The sequence below is a fragment of the Crassostrea angulata genome, chromosome 5, assembly GCF_025612915.1.
Source record: "Crassostrea angulata isolate pt1a10 chromosome 5, ASM2561291v2, whole genome shotgun sequence".
NCBI lineage: Eukaryota > Metazoa > Mollusca > Bivalvia > Ostreida > Ostreidae > Magallana > Magallana angulata.
In genome coordinates, this window is record NC_069115.1 from 58,769,313 (window position 1) to 58,791,550 (window position 22,238).

The 22,238-nt window shown below is 36.0% G+C and overlaps 1 long non-coding RNA gene across 3 annotated transcripts in view; it reads left to right on the plus strand.

Annotated features, from left to right (window-relative positions):
* LOC128184271 (uncharacterized) overlaps window positions 1-21,851 on the plus strand; it is a 62,205-nt gene extending 40,354 nt beyond the window's left edge. For 2 of the 3 annotated variants that reach the window (XR_008243714.1, XR_008243712.1), the window contains one exon: window positions 10,365-10,810. This is a non-coding gene — a long non-coding RNA (uncharacterized LOC128184271). Of the gene's footprint in view, window positions 1-10,364; window positions 10,811-21,778 lie in introns of those variants that run through there. The other variant, XR_008243713.1, reaches the window with a different exon arrangement.
* Window positions 21,852-22,238: the final 387 nt, after the last annotated feature.

Consider the following 22,238-nt stretch of genomic DNA (forward strand, 5'->3'; position numbering starts at 1 on the left):
CTTAACCAACACCACACTCAGTCACACCAACACCATTGTAGTATACACAGGCATTAACTTAACCAACACCACACTCAGTCACACCAACACCATTGTAGTATACACAGGCATCAATTTAACCAACACCACACTCAGTCACACCAACACCATTGTAGTATACACAGGCATTAACTTAACTAACACCACACTCAGACCCACCAACACCACACTCAGTCACACCAACACCATTGTAGTATACACAGGCATCAATTTAACCAACACCACACTCAGTCACACCAACACCATTGTAGTATACACAGGCATCAGCTTAACAAACACCACACTCAGTCACACAACACCACACTCAGTCACACCAACACCACACTCAGTCACACAACACCACACTCAGTCACACAACACCACACTCAGTCACACCAACGCCACACTCAGTCACACCAACACCATTGTAGTATACACAGGCATCAACTTAACCAACGCCACACTCAGTCACACCAACACCATTGTAGTATATACAGGCATTAACTTAACCAACGCCTCACTCAGTCACACCAACACCATTGTAGTATACACAGGCATCAACTTAACCAACGCCACACTCAGTCACACCAACACCATTGTAGTATACACAGGCATCAACTTAACCAACACCACACTCAGTCACACCAACACCACTGCAGTGTACACAGACATCAACACAACCAACACCACACTCAGTCACACCAACACCACACTCAGTCACACCAACACCACACTCAGTCACACCAACACCATTGTAGTTTACACAGACATCATCACAACCAACACCACACTCAGTCACACCAACAACATCATTGCAAACATAAACCCACCATCACCACCCAATCAACGACCCAGCTGTCACCCTTTACACCACCAACCACCCAACTACCATCACAACAAACAACTATCATCTACAACTTATTGATAGCCGCCACCAAAACCACCATAAACCATCATCAACAACATGAACATCAGTTAAAGACTTGATCACCCTTGGGTATATGACGATGACTAAAACCGTCAATAAGCAAAAACAACCACCACCAACAACCAACACACTGGCACCATCACCAATACCAAAATCATCATCAACCCAAAACCACCACCAACAACCCACTGGCACCACCAAGATCAACATTAACCATCAACAATACTACCTTCACCTTACTAAGAAACCTCCGAGCAGTACCCACCCATTCAAACAGCAAAACAACAGGGAATAACAACCTGTTAAAGCTTTCACAATCTATTTCAGTTAAAAATATTTTAATGCAGTATGCCCACCTAGGCCTGATCATTGGTAATTGTACAACTTGTTTCTTTACATAAGCATTACCATCCATGTTATAATGAAGAGTTAAAAAGAAGAACAACAATGACTGCAGACCTGTGCTTCATGTATTCACATTACTTAAGTAGGCATCAGAGCTGTTTGCATAGATCAGGGAGAGCTGCCATTTAAACCCCTTTAATGTAGTCTTTTCATTTATCCTCCAAAAGCCTTTAAAAATATTTATTTGACTAATTTTATCCAAAGCTTATTAATAGATTGAGTAACAAACAGAAATCTGAAGACTGAGTAGTTGATCAGGGATCAGGGTATGCTGAGTGCCAGGGTTTACCTCGATACTGGGGTGTATTAGAACTAATCATGACTTGTACATGTATCTATAAAACAGGATTAGGTGGAGACTCAATTTGTATCACGCCTGAATTTGATTATTTTTGGTAGTTATGTGTACAGAATTATTATGAAGGATTTTAATGCTTGTTAAATAAAATATGTTTGGTGTCTAGAAGAATGCTTTTCTCAGTAAATACCCTATTCCATTCAATGGGTCTTAGTGAACAGACCTTTGCTGAAATCTGGTGACTCTTTCTAAGGAGTATAAGAGTCTTGATGGGATATAAAACAACATAACCATCAAAAACTCTTCTCTTGTTTGTAATCTAGAAGCAATGGACACTTTATTGAACACAGATTAAGACATACATGTAGTTGTTATCTAGACTATCACATTAGTCACTTCTCACTGATTGTAATGAGTCTCCTAACATTAAAACCTGTCCCAGTTGGTGTATATTCAATTAAGAGGGCTAGATGGTAATGTGGCCATTTCCATACTATATTAATCTCCTTTAGAAGAAGAGCTTTTACTGTAAATTGAAATAGGAATATATTTAAAAAAAAAAAAATTCTTCGCTTTATAACAGTTCATGGCTAAAAGAATCTATTATTTAAGTACTCTTGAAATTTAAGGTAGATCTAATGGTTAGTTTGTTGACCATCCAGCCTCCTTAAGGTAGATCTGATGGTAAGTTTGTTGACCATCCAGCCTCCTTAAGGTAGATCCGATGGTTATTTTGTTGACCATCCAGTCTCCTTAAGGTAGATCTGATGGTTAGTTTGTTGACCACGCAGTCTCCTTAAGGTAGATCTGATGGTTAATTTGTTGACCACGCAGCCTCCTTAAGGTAGATCTGATGGTTATTTTGTTGACCACGCAGCCTCCTTAAGGTAGATCTGATGGTAAGTTTGTTGACCATCCAGCCTCCTTAAGGTAGATCTGATGGTTATTTTGTTGACCATCCAGTCTCCTTAAGGTAGATCTGATGGTTAGTTTGTTGACCACGCAGCCTCCTTAAGGTAGATCTGATGGTTAGTTTGTTGACCATCCAGCCTCCTTAAGGTAGATCCGATAGTTATTTTGTTGACCATCCAGTCTCCTTAAGGTAGATCTGATGGTTAGTTTGTTGACCACGCAGTCTCCTTAAGGTAGATTTGATGGTAAGTTTGTTGACCATCCAGCCTCCTTAAGGTAGATCTGATGGTTATTTTGTTGACCATCCAGTCTCCTTAAGGTAGATCTGATGGTTAGTTTGTTGACCACGCAGCCTCCTTAAGGTAGATCTGATGGTTAGTTTGTTGACCATCCAGCCTCCTTAAGGTAGATCTGATGGTTATTTTGTTGACCACGCAGTCTCCTTAAGGTAGATCTGATGGTTAGTTTGTTGACCACGCAGTCTCCTTAAGGTAGATCTGATGGTTAATTTGTTGACCATCCAGCCTCCTTAAGGTAGATCTGATGGTTAGTTTGTTGTCCATCCAGCCTCCTTAAGGTAGATCTGATGGTTATTTTGTTGACCATCCAGTCTCCTTAAGGTAGATCTGATGGTTAGTTTGTTGACCATCCAGTCTCCTTAAGGTAGATCTGATGGTTAATTTGTTGACCACGCAGCCTCCTTAAGGTAGATCTGATGGTTAGTTTGTTGACCATCCAGCCTCCTTAAGGTAGATCTGATGGTTATTTTGTTGACCATCCGCTGCCTCCTTAAGGTAGAGCTGATGGTTAGTGTGTAGACCACCCAGCCTCCTTAAGGTAGATCTGATGGTTAGTTTGTTGACCATCCAGCCTCCTTTAGGTAGATCTGATGGTTATTTTGTTGACCATCCAGCCTCCTTAAGGTAGATCTGATGGTTAGTGTGTAGACCACCCAGCCTCCTTAAGGTAGATCTGATGGTTAATTTGTTGACCTGTAATCCAGTCTCCTTAAGGTAGATCTGATGGTTAGTTTGTTGACCATCCAGCCTTAATTAAACACCTGTGCTCCAAACCAAGAGAACAGCGCCAGACTGAACAAGTGAACTTTACCTCCGCGCTGTTACTGTTCAGCTCTATACATGCATGATCCAAGTAACAGTACATGTCCACCCCGCTGTATTTTTGCAAATCATACCTACTGATCTGTATAGCATATGATTGAGAGTATTTTCAAAATGAAGTTTAATTTTACAATGAAAACTTTTCATATTTTGGGTTGTTGTCAACTTTTTTTGTCTCATCAATATCCTCTGGTCATATCCCACCCTTCAGAACCATCCTTGTGCAATTTGTGTCAAGCTATATATAGTCATTTTGTTTCATTGATTTTGATTTCATAGTTGAATCGTGGTTAACCCAGAATTTTTACATGAAATGTCTCAAGTATAATATCAATTTGACATAACATCAATTAAACATCAAGCAGTCTTTCAGGAAGACAAGCTAATCTAGTGTGTTGTAGTGGCTTACAGGAGGTGATAAAAGGTGGCTTGTAAGGTGAAGAAGATGTCCATATTTGTAACGCAGGCATAATGGATGACTGGCCATTAGATCCGAAAAATCATAAATAACACATATAACATGGCTGCATGCGATTTGATGTACGAATAGATCAATCTATCTGCGCCTCAGAGAATCTTACTCCGCATTTGCATGGAATGGAAAGAAAGCATATGAGAGGAAATTCTGTCTGCTGCACTGAGAAGATGTGATTTAAATGTCAAAACTGAGCAGGGATCAGTGATCAATAGTCTCGATCAGTGATCAATAGTCTCGATCAGTGATCAATAGTCTCGATCAGTGATCAATAGTCTCGATCAGTCCCAGTACACATGATGCTGATGAGGAAAACATAAAAGGAACAAGGCTCTCAAACAACAGCCAACAAGAGTTCATGTCCTCAAGAGTGGGAGGGGGGATATTACAGCAAGACTATTAATTTGCTGGATTTCTGATAGACATTAGGAAATATTGGTTGGTCGTTATTACTGATTAATGCATACATGGTATGATAGGAATGCTAATTAACTCCTGCAGTCTTATAATGTTGGTCCATTGAGAAAGTTATTATGAAAGATGTGAAACTAAGAAATCCATTCATTGATTTAAGAAAATAGAAGTCGGACGCACATGTAGATAGTACCAGGAGTGGCGTTGAGACATTATTACTACTGTAACTCATTCTAATGTGCTGTAAAATATTGAATTAAATATTTTAGTATTTATAAGATTGATGAGAAAATGACCCTTCTGATTGGTAAGAACATTTTAGTGATACCTATAATGAAAACTCTGGGAACCAAGTCTCTGAACGACTACATATTTATATATATGTATATAACTATCGCATATATAACAAAATGTTTATGTAACAGTCCATAGAATACTATTAAATATTATCAGTTTCCTTTGAACACTATATAAAATATATTAGTATATATCAGAACTGAAGGAAACTTTATTCAGGGGCTGATCCGTGACATTAGGGACTTTATGTAAGTAAGTAAAAGTGAACAGCTGGGCTTCCTTATGTAAAGACTGGCAAGCCTTTATCAGGAGCAAGGTGCTCTAATACACCTGAAGGTACCAGTCGCTGAGGGCTTATTGAACATGTCTCCCAGATAAGTACATTATATTGCATAACTCTCCCATTTAATGCACTAGACAGCAGAATCAGAATGATTAATTATGAATGAATTCAGTTATAATTTTCAGACACAGTGCTTGGAATATTGACAAACTGGGTTGTGACTGGGTTATGTAAGACCTTCACTCGTATAATCTGTAAACAAAGCTTTGATGTTACGAGATCAATTCCCCAGAATTTCTGTCAATTAAATCCACAGAGATTATATTCCTGACATTTCTTCTAATGTAAATGTTGAAGAAAATGTCAATTGCTTCATTCTCAGGGATAATGTAGGTTTCCATGGACTCACTGTGGTATCAAAGTACTGAATTGATTGGTAGGTGGGTGAGAATAAAGACAGAACTTCTTGTTTAAGGATATACATAAGTACCATGTGACTTTTTAAGGAAAGGAAGATAATAGAACTTGACTGACAGATTGAAAAAAATACTGATAAATGGGCTGCTGATTTGCATTGTCATAAATAATATTATATATCAATATGATTCAACTGCATGGATTATCCTCTGAATGCGACCCTAGTGTAGAACCCTCGGGGCCTTGTAGAGAACTTCATGACTGGCATACAGTGAGGTATCACTAATGTATGCCAAAAACTCCAAAAACTGTCATAACACTATTATGGTTGTAGGTTTTTATGGTGTCATCCGGAGTGTCCGTTAATTGGGTCAATCCTGGTTGAGATTCACATTCGGATCTGTAAATAACATGAAAATAGAAACGGAAATAAAAATGGTTGTAGCTTTACCTTAAACAAGATCATTTTGACACATCTCAGATTTTGTTTGTGAACCATAATGGCCAAATGGTTGTTTGAGAAAATTAGAGCAGTGTAATTGAAAACATAACTGTGATATGTTGGCCACAAGTCTATGTGAATGATGACCCGAAATGTAAAACAGGCCTAATTGAATCCCAGAAATTGTTTTTTAAACATTCTTTATGAAAGAATCATTTGTTCCTCTGGGCCATTAAATGTGTAGGCTCTTGGTGGATTGATGTTTCAGCTCCGATTACAACTGTCGTTACACAGTATAGACTGGAACTGCGCTTCTTGTGGTAGTGCGGAATGAGTAACCTGACCCTTGCAATGTCTCTCGGAGTGTTCTTTGTCTCTTCGTCGTCTGACCATCAAGTGTTGGGAATATTGGTCCACTCACATTCCAGAAAACAATTTTTTTTTTCATTCATCATTTTTCAAAAATATTTGATAGCAATTTAACATTGCCAAGGAAATCGATCATAAATTAAAATAAGTGTCACGAGTGAATTAAACTAATTAACTCAAAGACAGCTTTCAGTTGTGAACAGTGGGTTTATTTGGTTCTGATGTTCTAGTCTTATAATATTCAAATCTCAAATTCTCTGATTTGATAACATTATATCAAATGCAACAAATTATCAAAACTGAATCAAGCATTATCAAATGTTTAAACTAAAAAATTTGTTGATATGTGAGTTACTTTTTTCACTAGCCTTCATTTATAATAATTTAAAAAATATATTTTAGCAGAAATTATCGGCAAGTTATTTTATAGGGCCAAGCTCTGAGGCACCCTCTAGTGATCAGTCTGTTTGTCTGTTCATCCATCTGTCTGTCCAACATTATTTGTCTGGAGCATGTTTCTCTTTCTTTAAGCACAATCTGGTTCACACCTAAATTCGAACCTTTAGTGTTGCAGTCTTCTTCACGGAATATTATATGCGCAAGTCATTTTGTGATTTCATTTATAAAACTTTTATTTTTATGTATCTAATTTATATAGAAATAGATAAGTTACAACATCTGGACAGAATAGGGAAATAATTATGTTGACCGAAAAACTGTTGTTCCAGTTTTTATGAGTTTTGTAACCCTCTGGTGACTAAGTATTTACAATTATTACTTTCGAATGAATCATGAGAATAAGGAAATATTTTGATGGATAAGGGACTACTTGCAGAACTAGAAACACTCCTGTAAGATGGCCCTGTAATGGTTGTCCTTTGCTTTGAAACATGGTCTTCAGAGTTGTTTTTTTTTAAAAGACAATCTATGATTGTCCAACATACCACAAGGACAGACATCATAAAAAGCACAATCATATTAATTAACACAGGTCCAGTAAAGGTTAATTGTCATCAATAATGTAATTAGACATCATTTACTATATATATCTTTGTATAGAGAACAAAAATGGCCATAAATTAAGCCGGCTTAATTCAGCTGAGCAGGAGAGGAACTTTTGATGAATGATGAATATGAAGTTCCGCATACCTGCAGGTAAACTGAGAGAGAGTCTATTGATGAGAGCCGGAGTTTCCTGCTGACATTTAAAGATTGTCAGCCATTGTCAGTACGTCAAAGGACCAAAGACGACGTCTTCTCCGTCGCTCCAACCAGCCGGTCATGCTTGATCGATTCATAACCGCAACCTTGGAAGTGTTTTTGAAAGTCTGTCAGCTGTACCAGTCTTGATCCTAATTACCTGTGGTCATTCTTCATTCCATCAGGGGAGTGGACATACAATCTCAGACCCTGCTTGTCCAGTTTTCTATACAGTATAGTTAATACCTTGGATACCATTTGAACTGTTTCTTGGTAACGACTTCATGAAGAAATTTATGTTCTGAAGTTATCCATTTTGTCTTTGAATTCATTTTAATCATGTTCTATATTAAGAATAGGAATTTGAATGTAATTAAATTAAAATTAAGTGACAAACATTTCAAGAATGAAGGTCATGACCTTGACCATACAGATTATGCTATGATTCTTTGTGGGGGGTTTTTTGTCTTCAATAAATTTAGTTCCTTAATTTTTTTGGCTGTCAAATCTAATTCAGAAATGTGCATTCAATCTTAAGTGGCAGGTTTTGATTGATTATGATTGATGGGTCAGATACATCACAACAAGGAAGCAGAAATCAACCAAAACAAGTACAGCTCATTGTTTTCATTATTTTAACTTACTGCTTTATTACCAAATTAACTGCAATTGCAATGCATGGAAACAAAATTCCTTATAATGTTGCATCCTGTGATGTTGCCATAAAACAGTTCAATCAATCAATGTTACCTATGAATGGTCAGATCAAAATACAGGTAATCTCAGTATACATGTATAGTTCACAGTCTACTCTTTATAATGCATCAGACATTTAATAAAAAAGGGGGAAACACTAAAGGGATGCACTTATTGGGGTTCTTCTTTAGCCTGATTTTCATGTAAAGGATATGCCTACACATCTTCAGAGTCTATGGTTCTATAAGGTTGATTCCAAGTGTATGAGTGTCAGAAACCCTTGCATGTTTGTGATGTTTGTGATAATTTTGTATCTAGAAATTATATTAAGTTTCATTGCTAGTGTTGACTTTTATGATTTTAGTTTAGAATTGAATTAAGGAATCTTCTGACCTTTTGGTAGATTAACTCGGCTGCTCTTATTGGATAAAAAGTGAGGTTGATTGTTGGTTTCTGCGAGCTGTCGCTGGGAAATATTCTAAGTTGTTTGCCTAATCTAATGGGTTTGTCATGGCAATGGATTTTGTAAGCATTTTTAAGTGCTTTTCTGTGACTGGATTTGAATTGATTTGAAGTAAGTTTTATTTGGGAGACATGCTTTCTCAGATGGAAGCAGTTTAGATTGTCTGTAAAATTAAAAAAAAAAACAAATGAAAAGTTGCTTCTTTGGAAGAGTCACATAGGAAAGGATTTTGACCAATTTTCAACTGTGCCTTGGCAGTTCATACATCATTTTTAGACAATACGAACAGGAAAGGTAATTAGTACAGTAAAACACAGAAATAGGGCTACGTAAAGCACACAGGAACAAACAATTTGGATTCCTTATAAATGTAAGAGTAAATTTGTTTGCTCAGACCTTGTTTAGCAAACTTGGTTATAATGAAGTCTTAGCAACAAGAAGTCTTACTTTGCTATATCCATAATTTGTTACATCCATGTAAAGAATTTGTTATAAGAAGGAAGGTGAATATCCTATATACATGGTTTTAGGTTTCTTGTACAAGACTACAGTATCTGTAAATTTGTTATATATCTGAATTCATTATAATAACTGAATTTTTGCAAGGTTTTGTGAAAGATTTTGTTGGGGAGTCTACACAACTTCGCTATATGAAAGATTCCACTTTTTTTGTGTTTGTACTAAACATGTTTTACTGTAAGTAAGGGGGAAGAGTGATAAAATTCAGATTTAAAAAAAAGACAGATTATTAAAAAAACATTAATTTTATAGATGGTATTCATCCAAAGTCCTACTTAGTGGGAAAAGATTGAATGTTGCACTGGAATATCACTAAAAATGTTTTCTTATAAAGTCATCACTCAAGCAATTTAAAAAAAATACTATTGCAAAACTTTGAATATAACTAAATTGAATACAAAAAAAGAACAAAAGTTATAAAACTTTCAACATTTCAGTTTGTTCTGCCTCAGCTATAGTGTTAGAAGATGACCTTGTCATATTTGCTGCATGACTCCATCACCTGCATGTATCATAAACAGAATAGCATTATCATTTAACTTCCCTTCAAAAGTTCATGGCTGCCACTCTGTCTGGGGGTTTTTTTCCAGGTGATTCTTTGATATTTATATAAAACCATTCCATATTTGGTCAGTCTCCATTTTGTGATTTACAGACTGTCTGACACATCCCTGATGGGGTGCTGGTTTCTTAGAGCATTTAGTAAAACCTATTTGATGATGATGGTACATTATGACTGGTCAGAGATTTGATCACAAATCCCCCACATAAAACTGCACTATTGAGTGTCCCTCTGATTAAGGGCGGCTACACCAATAGATCAAACAGTACGAATAGCGGAGAACATCATTATCCTCCTATCTTGTTAACGAAAAGACTATGCCGAATGCTGTATACCCCTTGGTTAAAGTTGACTCTTCCTTTAGCTACATCAGCTATTATCATACCTAACTTTGCAAATAGCTATGCCACATTGGAATTGTAGATGTATGCCAGTATCTATTCCATATTCATGTATGTGTTATAACAGCTGACTGTTCATCCCAATTACTATGCAATATAAAGTAATAGTTGAACTTTTCAATATCTATTTCCACATTCAAATAGTTGACCTTTGCCAGTGACCAATGCTATACCAACATTGTAATAGAAGACTATAAAGCTAGCCATAGTGTAATAGAAGACTGCAAAGCTACACCATATTGTAATAGAAGACTGCAAAGCTATGCCATATTGTAATAGAGGACTGCTAAGCTACACCATATTGCATAAGAAGTCTGCAAAGCTATACCATATTGTAATAGAAGACTGCAAAACCACGCCATATTGTAATAGAAGACTGCAAAGCTACATCATATTGTAATAGGAAACTGCAAAGCTACAGCATATGGTAATAGGTGACTGCAAAACTACATCATATGGTAATAGAAGACTGCAAAGCTACACCATATGGTAATAGAAGACTGCAAAGCTACACCATATTGTAATAGCAGACTGCAAAGCTACACCATATGGTAATAAAAGACTGCAAAACTACGTCATATGGTAATAGAAGACTGCAAAGCTACGCCATATTGTAATAGAAGACTGCAAAGCTACACCATATTGTAATAGAAGACTGCAAAGCTACACCATATTGTAATAGAAGACTGCAAAGCTACATCATATTGTAATAGGAAACTGCAAAGCTACAGCAAATGGTAATAGGTGACTGCAAAACTACATCATATGGTAATAGAAGACTGCAAAGCTACACCATATGGTAATAGAAGACTGCAAAGCTACACCATATTGTAATAGAAGACTGCAAAGCTACACCATATTGTAATAAAAGACTGCAAAACTACATCATATGGTAATAGAAGACTGCAAAGCTACGCCATATTGTAATAGAAGACTGCAAAGCTACACCATATTGTAATAGAAGACTGCAAAGCTACACCATATTGTAATAGAAGACTGCAAAGCTACACCATATCGAATAGAAGACTGCAAAGCTACACCATATTGTAATAGAAGACTGCGAAGCTACACCATATTGTAATAGAAGACTGCAAAGCTAAACCATATTGTAAAAGAAGACTGCAAAGCTACAGCATATGGTTATAGAAGACTGCGAAGCTACGCCATATTGTAATAGAAGACTGCAAAGCTACACCATGACTGCAAAGCTACGCCATATTGTAATAGAAGACTGCAAAGCTACACCATATTGTAATAGCAGACTTTGCCAAAACCTTTACCACCTTTCAAATAGTTCTCCCATATTGTATTTAAGTTCTTTCTGCCACTATGGTAACTAAGCTGACTTTGTCAGGACATTGAATGAGTTCATGCTATTGAGAAGAAATGAGTGGTGAGGTAATAAGTTAAGATCAAGTCAGATGAAGCCCTTGCATACCTGGTTCTCCGTTTCCAGACTTTGATTATTCACGCCCACTTGTCTATTTCTTTGTACATTTACAATCATTATTGCTTTAAGTGAGTATTATTATTGGTGTTTGTATCTGGGTTTGATGTGTTTGTTGTTTACATCTTCAGTAGCTAGATCAAAACCTAGCCTTCAACTTGCAGATAACAGATGAAGTTTATAAGCCTGATAAATTGCAGCTGACTGTGAAATCATGGCGACTGATTGATAGATATTTAATTGTCAATTAAAGCCTTAAATGTCATATTTCAGGAGGAGATTCAAAGCTTGATTACATTGTACTTGAATATCATCATTTGGTTTGAAAAAAGCAGTACAAATTTTCATAAACTATTGAATTATGTTGACTGTTTTCTTATAGAATAAATTTCTGTTTTTTACAAGTCCTGTTTCTATTGAGTGGACTTATTGTAACAATGTTGCAAAGTCCAAAGTTGTCGCTGAATTATTTTCAACCAGATCTTGCTAAGATACAGTAGATTCTACTGTCATAATGAAAACCATCTTAATTGTCTAACAATGTAGGACTTTTGTGTTTTAGTGTCACTAGTGATCTCTTCAATTCCCAGTCTGAGTCTGGGAGGGAATTTTACAATTTCTTACTTTATGAGAATTTTTGAGATGCATTTGATAGCCTGGAGACATTGTGCTATGCAATTCTCTTTATCAATATATCTTCTTAAGTTTATGAAGACTATTCATAATTATGTGTTATTGACATCACAAACAAATTTGTTTTTGCTGATGATGTATGTTGACTAACACGAAACTGTCAGATGTGATATTTAACTTGTTTTGAAAGTGGGATTATCAAAATGAGAAAAACATTGCGAAATTCGTATATTTTACCATGTTTCCTCAATTATCTTGAAGTGTCAAAAGCCCTCAGATAAAACGATACAGATTTAAACCCAGTTCTTTTGTTCGTGAAAGAGTACAAGTGTTCTTTTTTTTTTTTTAAATACACGAAAGAAACACGGCAGAATAATACAGGTCAAAATAGGGGGAGTAGGGTTTAGTGAATAGCATAATGGGTCCTTTAAAGACATGGCCATTGTCGCACGCAACCAAGGACAAAAAGCGGGGGAGAAATAATATTTTATTTAGGTTACTCAGCTCTGAATAGATTCTAAGGTTAAAAACAGAAACGCTTATGTATAGAAAATGTTGACAATGGTGATTTAAATTTTTTTCTCAGATCGGAGATCGTGATGTGAATTCAGGGTTCTCCGACTCGATGGTCTATTGTGTACGACTGAGGCTCGGACATGCCAAAACACCGCCTTTGATGATGATGTTTATCACAGGAACTGTTTACTTGCTCCAAGCGATTTCCAAATTCTGCGTATTTTATCCTTTATGTAAATTCATAATTTCAAGGTTATGTGAACACCAATTTAAGCAATTTTATAAAGTTACGTTGCAAAATACGAGTAATTGTGAGTCTGTGATTTGAATTCAATGGCCGTTGTCAACATTGCAGCCAGAAATAGTATAATAAGTATCATTATACAGTGTTTGAAATTTAGGCAATTATAAATTTTATGACAATCTGTTACAAAGAATAGAGAAAAATTAGTGAAATGATGAATACATATGCAAATTATGTTTTAATTATTGCATGCTGTTAATTCCATCATTGGTATTGCAAAATGACTTGAAAGAACATGCACTATAGATACGTCTTAATGATAACAATAATTTGACAGTCATAAGCATGCTAAAAAAAACTTACTAATAATTCTCTTATTTATTTAGTAAAGGTTTCACTCCATTACCAAAATTTTCCATGTATGCATTCTTCTCGTTGTTACAAAATGGTGTGGAAAGCTGCAGTTCAACAAATTGAATTTATACTTATTGGTTACAGATAAGTCTAATGTAATAGTCTGCAGGCCTAAGGTGGGGGATGTGGTTGGTCTAAGGAATAACTCGCTGATGTCAATGAGTGAAATGTCTTATAAATTGTTGAATTTAATGTGACCAATGAAAAGTAGAAAGTACAGTATTGGGGTATTGGGCATGATGGCAGTGTCTGATGGGCAAGAGGAGGGTGACGGTTAACCTCGGAGTGTCTGGGGTGGCTGCACACACTAAAAAAATAACAATACAGCGCTGACAGGCAATGATCCCACTCTCATGGAAGACCACTTTTGTTGACCTGTACTCTTTTATTTGGACTTTTAGCCTTTTAAAGATAACTATATTGTTGTATGAGAAAAAGGGCAAAAGCACAAAGAACTGTTAAGTCAGATATGATTTTCTGAAGGTTACAATTCATGTGTTCCATCCGTGATCAGAACGACAAATTCATCCATAAAACCAATAAAGTCTATTGTTAAAGATCCCACTGAGCTGTGAATCGTGGGCTTTTATCGGATTATTTTTACAGGAGATGGACATTCTCTCTCGGAGAATTGAGACTCGGGGTTTATTCCCTCGTCAATATATTCTTTGTTTTATCAGTCACGACATCTCTAGCCAAAACTACGTAGGTTTATCTGGTTGTCACTGCCCCTCTGACGTAGGAATCATTTAGACACACAGTAAACAGTTCACTCCAGTGACGATCATGTTGTTGTGTTTATTTCTATTAGATTGTCAGTTTCATATTTAGTAAGGCAGTATTGACAAAGAGGCTTTTTAGAATTGTGTATGGTTTTTAAACCTATTACATGGATAAGAAGTTTTGGAAAAAATTTAACAAATATATTTTTTATCTAATTTTACATTGAGGTTATTAACCTTGAGAGAAGAAAGTATACGACTTCAGCACAGTACAATGCAACTGAAACAGGCATCAGAAAAACTGACTGTCAACATCCAAGTGTTGTAGACTGCAGTGGGATGATGAACAAAATAAAACTGGTCAATGACTGTCTGACCTCTCTATCAATAATTTGTACCCAGAGGAAGAAGATATGGGACTATAAGCATGTTTGATGATGCAGTACCTCGGTGTTTTGATGCTTTTGTTATTTGTTGTTATTTAAACAAACATCAGTGAAGCCTGCATGATGCACGGTCCATCGGTCAAACATTAGAGTAAAGTTAAGGTCAGACACAGGTGTTCCCGCGGGGCTTGATTTACACCAGGTGGTGCGTGGGCGGTGAGCCAGGGGGCGCTGGCGTTTTATTGTCACGATCGTGTTCAAATGTCGGGTGAAATTTTCAGAGACATTTAATATTCCTGACCTTTAGGGTCCCCAGTGGTGTTTTTTTGTAGTAAATAAACAAATTTGTAAGAGCCATCCCGGCTATTGATGCTATCACAGAAATTGGTAGATAAATCAGTGACCAAGAGACAATAGGGGTAGCCAAAGAGAAGTGTAAATTGCCACTTAACTCTCATTAGAGAGAGCAGTTTTGCTGAGTTGTTTACTACATGTAAATATGTTTTCCTCACCTTTTTAACCCAGATCAACATGATTTGCGTATTGCTGTGTTTATTGAAGCAGAACCTAACAAATACGGATATCCATTAACATTTCCACTGTCAAGTTCAATGCATTTGGAGTTTCTGCATAAAATTATACATATGTATCTGTGAAATTTATAGCAAAAGAGCTAACTTTAGTTCGGCTAAAGCTGAGGGCAACACAGCATTATTTGAAGTTAAAGGCCAACGTGTTTCCTTCCCATCAATAACTGTACAATATCACATGTAGGTATTGATTACACTAAAATTCTTTCTTTGGTGATAAATATGGAATATGAAGCTTATTAAGGTAGCGACTTTGCAGAAAAAATATATAAACTGTATTAGCAGGTTATTTATTTTTCTGCAATGATTGCTACCTTCATAACCCACATGAATCATCAAAGAGAGCATTTTATTATTTATATTTATTTTACATCTTTCTTTAAACAAATTAATTAACTGATCATAGAGAGTGAGTAAAAGTAACTAAATCATTGTTAATGCACATCAGTATGGTACTTAAAAGAAATACCCCGGTAGCAAAAGTGAATTGTATGGGAATATCTTGATTGTTTTGTGCAGTTTTTCTTCTTTCTCGGTTATTATACCGATGGCCTCGGAACAGTTATACATGTGGACTTCGCATGGTTAGATACCCTGTAGACTCGGCATGGTTAGATACCCTGTAGACTCGGTATGGTTAGGTACTCTGTAGACTCGGCATGGTTAGGTACCCTGTAGACTCGGCATGGTTAGATGCCCTGTAGACTCGGCATGGATAGATACCCTGTAGACTCGGCATGGTTAGATTCCATGTAGACTCGGCATGGTTAGGTACACTGTAGACTCCACATGGTTAGATACCCTGTAGACTCCACATGGTTAGATACCCTGTAGACTAGGCATGGTTAGATACCCTGTAGACTTGGCATGGTTAGGTACCCTGTAGACTCGGCATGGTTAGATACCCTGTAGACTTGGCATGGTTAGATTCCATGTAGACTTGGCATGGTTAGGTACCCTGTAGACTTGGCATGGTTAGATTCCATGTAGACTCGGCATGGTTAGATTCCCTATAGACTAGGAATGTTTAGGTACCTTGTGGACTCGGCATGGTGAGATACCCTGTGGTTTGAGGAAGTCCTGGTCCCATTGGCTGACCTTTTGCATTTTGCTTTCTATCCCTCTCTCTCTTAAATTAATAGCTTTTTTTCTACGCATATTCTCATGTATTGCCACAATTCATCAAATAATGCACCTATGAACAAACAATAGGATGATGAAACAGATTTTCATCTGTTGATGATACATCTCTGAAAGACCCATTCTATTTGCCCAAGGTTATATGATGTTTGCTGTAATAATCGTTTGTGTGCATTTGGTATTAAAAATCAGAGGTGCCATGAACCTTCAGTCAATATGCCAACCTTGCGTGCAGTATTGTAACAAATGCTCGAGTTGATTTCCCTAGACTGACTCTAATGCACAAATGATTAGGAGGCAGATCAATTGTGAATGAAGTGATCTCTGTTAAAGGTAAACATATAGTAAAGGACTCTTGTTTCCATCAGTGGCGCACGATACCAGATCTGACAAACAACCAATGTCTCACGTAACCTGAGACCGGTGTCAGCCCACAGGTCTACTATGAAGAACATGCTATGATCGGAGATTCCGTAAGGATCTGAAGACTATTCAATACAGAAGGATTGGTCCAATCATCTGCCATTATTATCCAGATAGCTTGTCAAACAAGTCTGTATTTAGCTGATAAAGCCGTATTTAGCTATTTCTGTATCATAATGAGAGACTGCTTCATCCCGAGTCTGTATTGATATAGGACCGGTCCGTGACGGACATCACATCCGACAGACGCGGACTCCATGACCCCAGTACAGACCAGTAATCGGTACACGCGGAAATTGTCAAAATAAATTCCCGCGGAACTTTAAGGTAGAGTGTGACTGGGACAGAGCTTTAACTCCTAATCCTTAAACTGGCTCTAGATTTTTGACAAGATTATCCCACAGATTATGATTTCTAACAGGTTTCCTGTTCATAAATTTGTGGACTGAGATTAAAAATTTCTGATATTGGGTTATAAAACATTATAAATTATTGGATCTACTTGTTAGTCCCTGATGAGCAGAGGTTTTTTTTACTTTTTCTGTTAGTTATAAACTCTTTGCTGTGTCATATCTTCATATAGGAAATTAGTTTATTTTAATACAATCAGTTTGTTTTTTGAGTTATTAAAGAATATTATACTCATAAAGGAAATGAAGCTATGAAACATATTAATCTTTTAAAAATGACCCTATGTTTTGTATGAAATCTTTCAATGATGCAGTTAAAAATAACTACCTGCAGACATGCGCTCAATAAAGTTCTGCAAATAGAAATTAGCTTTCGCACCAGAAATTAGTATGAATGTATTGATTTACTTTCTCTGGATGCCTTTCATATCTTTAAAGGGTTAACTCTGTATCTAATCTATTGGAATCTTTGAGACCTGCCGTAATTTATTCTGATTGAAGCTGTGCATTTAAAATTAATTAAAACAATTTATCTAAAGCAACAAACGGTGTCACGATTACTGTATAAATCTGATAGTTCCTGGAACTTTTTCTCCAAATTGATTTCCCCCGTTAGATGAAGGTTTGACGAGTCGATGGCATGTGTACAGAACTTCAATGTTTGGAACTTTTATACAAAAAATCAAAAGCTTGGATTTATTCTCATTCAGTAGATGTCTCTATTCTACCTCACTCTCTGCTACCTAATGAGGTTTTTGTGTTATAAAGCTATTTTTGGATAGTTTAAAAGTCGTAAAAAGTGTTATTTATTCTGTGTTTACAAACAAGGCCCCGGTAAAACGATGGCAACACACGCGATGTAGCACGTCACCGTCTGATCCCAGCCCGTGTTAAGACCTTCAAAGCCAGATATGTCCCTGCAGCATTGCAGGCTTGAATCTTTATCAGTCCATAAATAAAAGGGACTGCATGCAAATATAAAAGTAAAATGCAGTCTTATAGCAGTCGATAGATCTGTCCATGTGTTGACTTTCCCCATGTTTGGATCTTTAATTACTTGTGTTAATTGAGTTGTTTTCCTTTTGGCCAGCAACCTAATAGTTATTGCGATGCCGATTAACATTCAGAGCTGGTAGCTGGTGTGATATGCCAGGTTAAATTTGGAAAAGACAGCTAGGTTCTATCAAAATCAGTATGACATATTAATTATCTCATAGTAACAAAAACCTGACAGCAAGATGATCTAATATGAAAAAAATATGGGGATGCCTAGGAGATCAATCAATTTTGAAGGATTCTGACTGTCTTGATGAGACCAAAACGTTTGTAATTGATAGGAAAACAATTAATGTGTCATTGTATTTTCCAACACACTGTTTATAACACACACAAAAAAAGTAATTCCTCTATGCTACTGATGTATAATATTGTGCAATGGAATGGATAAGTCGTGTTCAGTTTTTTTAAGACGTTATTTAAATCTCCTGGAGTAAAAGAGCTCTGTATCATAAAACATAGAGGAAAAAATTCAGGTTTTAAATAAAAAAAAAAAATATATATATATATATATATATATATATATATATATATATATATATATATATATATATATATATATATATATATATATATATATATATATATATATTTGGATTTTTAAAATTAGTTTATGTCAAAAATATAATTTTTAAGATAGATTTGATGGGATATTTGTAGACTATTACCCTCCCAATGAACAGGCATTTATTTACCGTATGTTCCGAAACAGACTATTTTATGTAGAGGAGGTTGACAATGCCTCTCAAACAGGCACTTGTTTTATTACACTCAATGTCTTAATTTTATAGAAAACTTTACTGCTATTATTATAATTATCGATTCCCATTATTTCAAACTAACCGACTTTTTTAGGAATGATGTGAATTCTACAGGGAACCGACGTGCGCATAATTTATGTGCATTTAACAAATTATTTTGTTTGACTTTCATGTTAGATACTGAAATCTGATTGGTTTACACGCAGTTGATAATCTGTTCTATTACCCTCAGCGTTAGCAACACACTTAGCAACAGGTAACATTACGAGGATTATAAACTGCATCTATACCAATCAGATTTCAGTATTTCACATGAAAAATTATAAAACATTTTCTCAACACAGTGTCGGAATATCCGTCAGCTGTGGTGTGATTGTCATGAGTTTCGTGGCGAGTGACTGCACCCTGTACTAGCTGCCTATTTTTGCAATCATCTCATCAATACGATCAGCCTGCACTGACTATAGAAGAAGTTGTTATGACATACAAGTTGTTTACATCGATCGGCGACAGGCAAAATCTGACCTGAGTGTTATCACAAGCATTAGTGAAATGATTTGATAATTCTGTTCTTGTTTTGATTTCGGAAGACTACAATGGGTCATTCCAATAACACAGAGTTGGGGTGGTGGGGGGGGGGGGGGGGTGTGTGTTTCTTACTTAACTGTCTACCTAGTATATTTGAAGCTCTCAATGTGTCAGTCAGTACATCATTCTGACTGTATATTCTGACATGGGCGATTTCGCCTGAGCATATGTCCAGATCAAAGCATGTTGACTTTTACCCTGTGCTCAAAATTCTAGCTATATAGTCAAACCACCTTGGACAGAGATGAATTGGACATCCAGAGACTAAGTGCTTATGTAACGGTCGGTAGGTGTGGTTTACTAGCAGCAAGGAAGTCCAAACAATCCCCTTATAGACACACACATTTCAGGAATAAGCATTTTTAAGCAAGTTACAGATTTAATTAATATATTGATTTAGAGATGATTAAAGAAAGAAGTTAAAATTTTCTAGATACCAGGTATATTAATTTATGTTATGATAGATTATGGTCCTGCAAAAGTGAAGAAAAAAAAATGTCTGAAAAATTGACAGGGGAATGGTTCATGAGCAGTTTGACTTTCGTAAGATTCCAAATAAAGTGAGAGTGCGATGCAAGTTGTGTAATCGTGATCCTGGGTTCGCAGTCAGGAGGAAATCACCTGAGCCTCTTATCAGCTGTGTTTACCTGGCTGTTTCATTACGTGACCCCTCGTACCTGTAGGGACCCCGTAAATTCAATACACTCTGACACCTCGAGATCATGCTTCTCACCGACTTCTTTCTCTTTTTTACCTTCAATGATCAAATCCATGCTGTATTATTCAATGCTTTTGTTAGACCTGAGATTATCGGCCAATTGCTTTGAACTGACTTGATTTTGAAATTTCAAGATTTGGGCTTTTTTTGTTGGTTGTATTAGGTTAATATAGAGGAACACAATTTAAAGCATATTTCATGGTAAATTTGAATATAATTGGTCTTAAACTACTTATGCATAAAATATGATATTTAAAAAAATCAGGACAGATAAAAACACTGTGTATCGGTGATGGATTTTTTGAAAACAACTTATGGTTGAGACTCTAAAGGTGTGCATAATTTCTTTAAATCCAAAACGTCTTGTAAATCAGATTTTTTTAACAATAATTGGAGTTAGATAAGCAACAATTTCATTGTACTCTCCTCCAATAATAGCAGCCCCTGCTGTGCTGTGCCAGGATGTAGCTGTCATATTTTAGATTTTGAAGTCAATCATGTACTCCCTAACGATAACTTACAAGTGAAAGGGTTAATTATTATGATTAAAAGTTCATTGATGACTTCAAAAAACTTATTAATAATTCATTGCGTAGCATGCATTGGATTGAATTCAATTTGATGTGCAGTTCATTATGTCACAACTGACAATAAAGGATAAAAAGTTGATCTATTGCCTGCAAATAAAAACTTGTCAGGACCAGTGAAAGGGAGCTAACTCAATTTTATCCACAGGGATTTGATTTAAAATATGTTCGCTTTTGTTTAACATTAAAGCTCCTAAAATGTTAAAAATTTAAAAACAATATTACTGAAACATAATGATTAAATAGGAGTTATTCTAGACTTATAATTGGGTTAAGCCAGTACATTTTGTAGGGAGATATACTTAGTCTAGATTATTGGCCGGTTAAGACAGTACATTAAAATTTTGTAGGGAGTTTTTGCTGACAATGCACTGCAAGTTTGATAGTAGCTCCAGCTGTCGCCGCCAGTAGGCGTTTATTTAACAGGATCTGTAATTTGTGGGATTTTATTTTGACAGCTGTTTGTATTGTTTGACGGAATACACAGAGAGTTATTTAAACCTTATGAAAAACTTCCTTTTTTAAAATTGATCAACATTTTCAGATGCATACTTGTAGTGGCTTTATTAGTAATATGTTGTATTCAATGTTTATCATCAATATTTTGTTTTGTTTTGAGGAAGTGGCCGTTAAAGGCACAATTTTCATGTTTTTTCTATAAGGTACATATAATTAGATGACCTGTTTTGAATGACAGAAAGCATTTTTAGAGTAATATATGTCAAGTTGATCTTTTTGCTTGAAAAACAAATTAATTACCACTGATGAATACCAAAAAAGTTAATGTTTATTTTAATACATTAAGGGCTAATTGGCATATGATCAGCAGTAAAAGTTTAACATGCTATAATTAAACCTGGTGAATTGTGCCCAATTCTGTGTGTCATTGCTTACATCGAATAGATGATTAATGATTGTTTTAGTATTCAATGTGGCGAGTCATCATGTTCGTCAACAACCTGCCCTGTACTATTGATGAATCATGACCCATAGAGGACTGGAACAGAGTTAATGGCACCAAGGAACTGGTCCCAGACTTTTAGCGCATAGGTAAGCAAAATCTTGGGGATTTTATTGGTCAGATATCTTATTTGAAAAAAAAAAATTAAAAAAGGCAAAACAAAGGTTTCTGTGTACACATAAAATCAACAAACTAAAAAAAAAATAATGCGGTGAACCCCTGATTAAAACATGTCTCACCACAAGAAGGTGCAGGCCGGGAAAATTGAAATGTACATGCCAAGGGCTGTATAAATTCTTGAGAATTTCAAGAAATGTTGCAGAACTTCTAAACACTTGGCCTTCCAATATTTTTTTATCCTGATTTAGAAGCCAATTCAGGAAGTTTTTGAATTTTGCTGCATAAGTTGATATTTTAGATCT